Below are 6000 nucleotides of genomic sequence, written 5' to 3'. Positions count from 1 at the left end.
GGGAGTGATTAAATAAATATGTGCCCATAACCTTTGAATTAAAAATAGAATAGGACATACAATAGTGGGGAACAAAACATACAATAGTGGGCAAAAAGAAGGAATATGATGGGCAGAATTAGTTTCTTAATTTTGTTTGAGTGCTCTTAAGAGCTGGCAGGGTCTGTTTTCCATATAAATAGAGGCACTTAGGACAGAGTTAAAGGAGATCCATTTTTTGGAGAACTGAAAAACACTTTCTGAAAAATACTAAAGGAAATCAGTTCTTCAGGTAGTCTTTAGAGAGCTTTTGGAGAGTTTTTCGTTAGTTTTCAATTCTGGACAGATTTGGAGAACTGAAGGAGTTTTCAGGCAGTCTTAGACAACATTTTGAAAGCTAAAACATTCAGTTTCTCTTTGAGAGTTTAGAGAGCATTTCTTTGAGAGTTTTCCTGAGAGCTTTGAACATCATCATTTTGAGAAAATACAAGCTGACACTGTCTCATTGAAGTGCTGGTTTATTGCTGGTTTCACTCAAGATCAGTAGAGTCTGTTGTGGGTTATTTGTTGTTGCTGTTTGGTTTTGCAATTGTTTCTGGGTTGTGGTCGAGTATTATTCTGGCTTAAAACTGGTGTTTAGTTGTTCTGAATTCCATTACTGTTGCTGTTGTTCTATTGTTGCTGTTGATCTTCCTTTTCTCCATTGTAAACATTTCCAGGTACGCACTTCTGAAACCATGTGTTGATGTAAGCTTGAATTTGAAGCTGAATTTGAAATGAATTGAGAAATGCACGTTTGCCTGCTTCATAGTATTTGTGTTCAAGATGTAGCAATAGGACGAATGATAGGTAGTTTGTGTTTGTTTAGGCTCATTCCAATTATATTTACTTTGTGTGAATTGGAACGTACTCGAACTAATGTGGACTGTTAAATAGTATGCTGTTAGATTAATTAGATGTATTTCCATGTGTTTAGCAATTTAGTTTGGTTTAGCTGATGATGATAGTATAACGAAGAATCTCAGTAGGCCTCTGTACGTATTCCGTTGGATCTTTGGACTGTTTAAACTTGTTATGGCCCGGTCCAGTTTGATTTTAAGATAAACACGTATTTTAAGAAAAAATTTCATATTGCGTTAGTTAATACCAACGGATTAGCTATTAATGTCAACTCTCCCGTCCTGTTGAATTCCTTATTTCAACATAAGTTTAATAGTGTAGATTAATAATTAATATCAGCATCGGCTCACCATTTAACGAAGTGGCTGTTTGATAAGTGGACATGAATGAAGTATTTAATTTGAATAAATGTATGATGTTGAACTCTAATGCTATTTGGTAAACACAATCAGAAAAATTGGGACTTTTGTCCAAAAGCGTACATTATGTGGTTTGGGCCTTTTTGGCAATTGGCTCGTTAGCAGTCAAACGGCCCATTGTGAGTTTTAAGTTAGGTAGCGGTTCCAAATTGAAAGGCGCTCCCTTTTGTTTGGATCTGGACTTGAACTTGAAGTTCGAATTTTATAATATTAACTAATTAGGATTATTTAGAGATAAATAATATAGAAAAATCATAGTTTACTTTAGGGTGGACCTTTAAAATATGAGATGAACCTCGCCAAATGTAATGCGAAATTGCGGGGCCCTCATTAAATGTATATATAAAATACTTAGAACTCGGGATCGGCCTCTTAGCGAATTTCACGGCCTTTTTTCCAAAAGTAATAATTTGTTAGTCACTGTTAGGCACGTACTTTAACAATTTACTTTCTTAAACTCGGGTGCACATTTATGTGACCCAAATCCAAATCTCAACGGAGTCGAAATGTGTCGCTGATCACGGGTACATTGATTGTGACGTGGTTTGAGATGCATGTCCATGACGTTGCAAATTCCTTTAAAAATAGTGAATGAGACGAGCCTCGACAAACAAGAATACATAAACTACGGGGCCCTCAACGGACAGTTATTTCAAATTCTTAGATTTCGAGACAGGCCGCATAGCGAACTTTACGATTTTTCTCAAAATAACAATGCGTTAGTATCTTTAGGCGCGTATTTAATAATGTTATCTTCCTAAACTCGGGTGCACATTTATGTGACCCAAATCCAAATCTCAATGAAGTTGGAACGTATCAAAAATTGTGGGTACATTTATGTGGTGCAATTCGAGATGCACTCTCATGACATTGCAATTCTTTGAATAAATAGTAACAAAAGCGGTAAACAGTTAAAATTTACACATAGGTTCATAATTGTATAAAATCAGATAATCAAGCCGAATATGACAGTTGAGCGACCGTGCTAGAACCACGGAATTCGGGAATGCCTAACACCTTCTCCCGGGTTAACATAATTCCTTACTCGGATTTCTGGTGCGCAGACAGTTAAACAGAGTCAATCTTTTCCTCGATTCGGGATTCAACCGGTGACTTGGGACACCATAAATCTCCTAAGTGGAGACTCTGAATCTTTAAATAAAATTCCATTTCGATTTTCCTTTAATTGGAAAAACTCCCTTCCGCGCTCCTTTGAGGCGGCGCGGGCGAAAAAGGAGGTGTGACAATAAATACATAAACTGATGCGCGCGCATCCCGATCCTACCATATACTAAATATCAATATAAATATTCACCTTTATAATTCCGTATCAATCCACCCTTATTCCTCCTGTTGTGGCGAGCAACCCGATCCCACCGTAAATTAGCATTTCACCTTTATTCCTCCTCAATATATCACCTTTATTCCTCCTGTTGCAGGGCGCAAACCGATCCCACCATATTAGTATCAATTATTCAATAAGTATAGAAATTTCACAATTTAACTCAACTATTCACAATATTTAAACCTCAAACCAAAGCAAACGGAAAACTTGTACATTATGAAACTTTACACGATTAATACTACTCAGCAAAACCAATCCAAATTATACCATAAAACACCGATAAACCAGCTAAAGACAACAATATGAAATGATGAAACTACGGTGTAGCTAATACCTTCAGCAATGGACAACAATGTTTGACAGGTAGCAATTAAACATGAAATTAACAGTAAAGCATGTAACACTTAATGCAAGGAAGACAATATAATAAGAACGGGAAGAAACATGTAAAATAGATAAATTGGAAGTACATAGGTACTCGTCACCTCACATATATGCCACTCACATAGATTTTTACATAGCAATTAAGTCAAGGGTTCCAAATCCCTCGAGTCAAAGTTAGACACGTCACTTACCTCGATCCACAGGCCACTCGCTGCTCAATTACCGATTTTCCTCTAGTTTCCACCTCCGAACCACTCGTATCTAGTCATAATTAACTAAATAACATCAATTATTACTAAAGAAATCAATTCCAATACATAATTATAAGTTTCCCAACTTTTCCCCCAAAAAGTCAAAAACCGACCCCGGGCCCCCTTGGTCAAACGCGGGGTTAGGACCAAAAATCATTTACCCATTCACCCCCGAGCCCGAAAATGTAATTAGTTTCGAAATTCGTCCTCAAATCGAGGTCTAAATTCCAATTATATAAGAATCCCTAATTCTACCCACCCACCCCCCCCCCCCCAATTTTCACAATGAAAACCCTAGATTTTTGGTTGAATTCTTGTAAAATAAAGTGAAATATTGACAGAAATGAGTTAGAAATCACTTACCTATGATTTGGGGAAGAAATGGTCTTTTGAAGAATCGCCTACAGGGTTTCTTGTGTTTAGAAGTTTTGAAAAATGAGAAAAATCCCGTCTAAGTCAAGACTTATCAGCTGAAGATATCACATTTGTGACATGTGCGAAGCTCGCAAATGCAAGAAAAGTATCGGAATTGCGAACCCCTCACATTCCTGCAACCTTCGCAAATGCGAACATCTAGTCGCAAATGTGAACATGGACTTCCGCAAATGCAAACCTATTCTCTGCAAATGCGAAACCAACCACTCAAATGCAAACATTCTTTGCAAATGCGAGATCTGCAGACCTGAAGCATACCAACTATGTATTCTAAGTTCATTTCACTTCGTAGCCTATCCGAAACTCATCCGAGCCATCGGGGCTCCAACCCAAACATACACACAAGTCTAAAAACATCATACAGACTTTCTCGTATGATCAAATTGCCAAAATAACACCTAAAACTATGAATTTAGTACCAATAATATATGAAATTCTCAAGAACACTTTAAAATTCCTATTTTCACAACTAGACATCCGAATTACGTCAAATCAGTTTCGTTTCTCACCAAATTTCACAGGTAGGATATAAATATCATAACGGATGTGTACCGAGCTCCGACACCAAAATACGGACCCGATACCAATAAGATCAAACATTAGTAAATTTCCTTAAACCATTATAATTTCAGTCTTTCAATTTTAATCAAAAATTCATTTCTTGAGCTAGGAACCTTAGAATTTGATTCCGGGCATATGTCCAGGTCCCATATTTTACTACGGACCTTCCGGGATTGTCAAAGTACGGGTCCGAGTCCGTTTACTCAAAAATTTGACCGAAGCCAACTAAAATTAACTTTTTAGGCCAAAAATTATTATTTCATCAATTCTCCACACAAAAGCTTTCCGGAAACACGCTCGGACTGCGCATGCAAATTGAGGAGGGATGAAATGAGGTTTTTAAGGCCCCGGATCATAGAATTGAGTTCTAAAATAGAAGATGACCTTTTGGGTCATCACATTCAAATATGACAGAACAACTGACAGAAGGAAGAACTGAGCTCAGGTGAGAGATAGACCAATTTGGCTCAGATATCCATGACGTGCAGGCTAAATTAAATAAAAAGGTTGAGTCATCTGATGCCCTAAAACCTATTTTTGTGGATGTTGGCCAGATTTTGGAGCGAAAAGAGAAATTTCAACTATTCGACCAAATTATTAATAATGCCAAGGTTGACAAAGTGCGCAAAAGTGAGGATGTCAAAAGTGAAGCGATTTTAGAGTTAGAGCGCATTCGATCTCATTCTAACCATTTTTCAACATTGTGCTTGGTTGGTGACACGAGAATTGATCCATTTGAGCATATGGAGGAGTCAATGGATGAGGAACAAAGTACATATATTCTGAAATTTGCAACACCAAAAAGACAAAACGGCATTCCTCACTTAAGGGTCAAGAAGTACAAGATGCGATACATATTGCTTGGTTGCTTTATTTTTACACCACCGCCCCAAGAACGTGATAGAAAAATTGATGCTTAATTAGGGGCGCAATTTATATCCTCAAGGTGGAAGGAAAAGTGGTGAAAATGATAGCGTCGTGCAGCGACGTTAAATCTGGCGCTTGTTGGGAGGCAACCCAACTTTACTTCTTTCTTTTATTTTTATTTTTATTATATTATTTTTTAGTGTTTGTTTTGATTTTGTAGGAGTAGGATCATGGAGTCAAAGCTAATAGGTGAGTGCAAAAGCAAGCTTGATGGTGAGAACTAAGCGTGAGTTACCCGCACAAGGGATCATACCTAGGTGAAGTCTTAGTATCCCGTAAGCTGCTAATGCTTCTGCCTTTGTCCTACTAGGGAGTCTCTTTTATCCTCTTGTTATTTATAGTGTGCATTGAGGACATTGCACAATTTTAGGTGTGAGGTGAGTAAATTGTCTGGGTGATTTTCTATGCTATCTTAGCTTAGTTGTAGTACTCATAAAAATGAAAAAAAAAGTAGAAAAAAAAACTTGGATTTTTCCCAACGATGGATCTCCTAGACATTGTTTTGAGGGATTGAAGTCGAAAGAAAAAGGAAAACAAGATTTTCTTTTGTTAGGTAGTATAATAATCCCCCCTTGGTTTTTTTTGTGCCGCGGTTCTTTTTCAAGGGTTTTGTTTTAATCGGGTATAGTTAGTTGTATTTTCTTTTAAGGAGTTCGTAGGAGCTAGTGTGATTGGAACTAAAGCAATATCTCTTGACTTTGTTATGCTTTGAGAATAGTGAGTACTTTGGTTGTGACGCTTAGGCTCAGTTTTTGACTCTTGTATAAGTATGTTAAATTAGGAATGAAGATATTCGAGA

Source organism: Nicotiana tabacum, chromosome 3, assembly GCF_000715075.1.
Source record: "Nicotiana tabacum cultivar K326 chromosome 3, ASM71507v2, whole genome shotgun sequence".
Lineage (NCBI taxonomy): Eukaryota > Viridiplantae > Streptophyta > Magnoliopsida > Solanales > Solanaceae > Nicotiana > Nicotiana tabacum.
The sequence above is the reverse complement of the archived record's forward strand: the minus strand, read 5'-3'. Positions refer to the sequence as shown.